The 2003-nt window shown below is 47.0% G+C and overlaps 1 protein-coding gene across 1 annotated transcript in view; it reads right to left on the bottom strand.

Moving 5' to 3' along the window:
* The window catches only part of LOC102260004 (DNA dC->dU-editing enzyme APOBEC-3D-like), a 14937-nt gene that overhangs the window by 8295 nt on the left and 4639 nt on the right, over window positions 1-2003 (bottom strand). The window lies entirely within an intron of this gene.

The raw sequence follows: 2003 nt of genomic DNA, 5'->3' as shown, positions 1-2003 counted from the left end.
CCTCACAGTCCTGTGTGAGGTTGTGACAGGGGGGTCCGGACATGTGAGCAGAAGCCTGTGGTGAGAGACCTGGGAGCCTTCGTTGCCTGTAAGGCCTGTGCAGGATGCCCAGCTGCCAGGGGCTCGCTCAGCATGATTCAGGCTCCACAGAGACACGGCAGGACAGACAGCTGCTGCCTGCACTGCATCCTGCCTGGGCCAGGTCCTGGGAAGGGCAGAGGGATCCTGTCTGCAGGGAAGCCTCTCCCTCCAGTGTCCTCTCCAGGGAGTGGAATTGGAAAGGCCTGAGGACTCAGTAATCCCCAGCCCTCCCCTCAGCCAATGTCAACTTCAATTGCTCTTCCCAATAGTGACCCTGAGCCTTTCTCTTCTCTTCTTGCATGGGCTGTCATTTCATGACAGCACTGTTGGGGTCCAACCCCAGCAGGTCCAGGGGTTCCCAAAGGTGTGGACGGAGTCGGCAAAGAAGGAATGACACAGGGACAGCGTTCAGTTGATCAGCAGCCTAGCCAGGTTCTGCAGCCAAGTTCTCTAGCCAGGTTCTCTTTTATTCTCCTGTTACGTCTGTATTTATACCATTTGATTTTAATCCTATCCATTCTATTCCAAAGGTTAGGGCATTTGTTATCTCCATTCCAAGGTCACTGCTCTACTGTTCTGTTAAGCTACAAGGAAGTAACTGAAGGGGATTATCCTAAGTAAAGATTATGTAGCTTAAGCGTGATTGTTCATAATTAAGGTGATTAACTACCTGTGTGGCACTTAGTTATGTGTTTTTACTGATTTATTCCCTTCCTTAGTCCTGTTAATCCGTAACTCCAGGGGAAAATCCCCACCTGGGGAAACATTCTTTCTCAGAGAGGTGACCTTGGTTAAAACACATAGTGCTAAAAAGGGGAGCAAACATATTAAGAACAGTATGCCATATACGCCAGGTCCCTTGAAACATATGCTATGCAGATGTTTCTTCCCTGCAGCGACTGTGTCAAGCAGCAAAGATGGACCAGCTTCCGGCACAGCACTACTCTCGGCATATCCTTGGTCGATGCGTTTAGGCTTTTGACTTTGAGATTCTGCTGCTATAAATATTACTAACTTTCCCTAACCAGTAGCAATTAGTGTGACCACTGCCCTCCCCTGAGGTACATACAGAAGAGAAAGGCATTTTCACTTTTGCAAGTGCTTATTGAACTATTTGAACTTCATGAAATACAGAGAAAAAAACATTTTGTGGAAGATTCTTAATCTTTCATGTTACTGCTTTGGACTTAAAATCAATGTAAATAAATAATCTCTTATTTGTACTCTGATAGGTAATGAGTACAATATTACTGGTGTGGATTTGGAACATATCACTGATTTTAAATGAAAAGTAAATCAATCAGATTTTTAAAAAAATCCTTACTAGCTCATTCATTGCCTTTTCCTGGTTTCTTTCAATCAACTTGGAGATGGTGGCAAATGATGAGTTTTTATTACTTGTTTTTATTTTATTTTATTTTTTATTGATTTCAGAGAGGAAGGGAGAGGGAGAGAGAGATAGAGACATCAATGATGAGAGAGAATCATTGACCGGCTGCCTCCTGCTCGGGGATGGAGCCTGCAACCCCAGCATGTGTCCTTGACTGGAATCGAATCCGGGACCCTTCAGTCCACAGGCCGAAGGTCTATCCACTAAGCCAAGCCAGCTAGGGCCGATTTCACTTCTTAAAGAAAGTGTTTTATTCCTCGTTCACCAGAAGTCTCCTCACTTGTTTAGGGAGATGGAAGTCCATCCTTCAGTTTCCGTGATTCTGGATCGAGAAGGAGGAGGTGGAGGAAGCAGGGAGTGAGGCAGGTGGGAAGGTGAACAGAGCAGAGTCTGGGGCAGTCACAGGAGGGGAAGGAAAAGGGGCGCAGGAGGGGAGAAAGCAGAGGGACTGTGAGACCTGAGGGGAGGGATGGAGCTGGGGCCCAGGGGGGAGCAGGTGACCCAGAGGAGGAGACAGGCCCAGGGAGAGAAG

Source organism: Myotis brandtii, unplaced genomic scaffold, assembly GCF_000412655.1.
Source record: "Myotis brandtii unplaced genomic scaffold, ASM41265v1 scaffold253, whole genome shotgun sequence".
In the NCBI taxonomy this organism is placed as follows: domain Eukaryota; kingdom Metazoa; phylum Chordata; class Mammalia; order Chiroptera; family Vespertilionidae; genus Myotis; species Myotis brandtii.
Note: the sequence above shows the minus strand (reverse complement) of the source record. Positions and strands in the feature narration are given on the sequence as shown.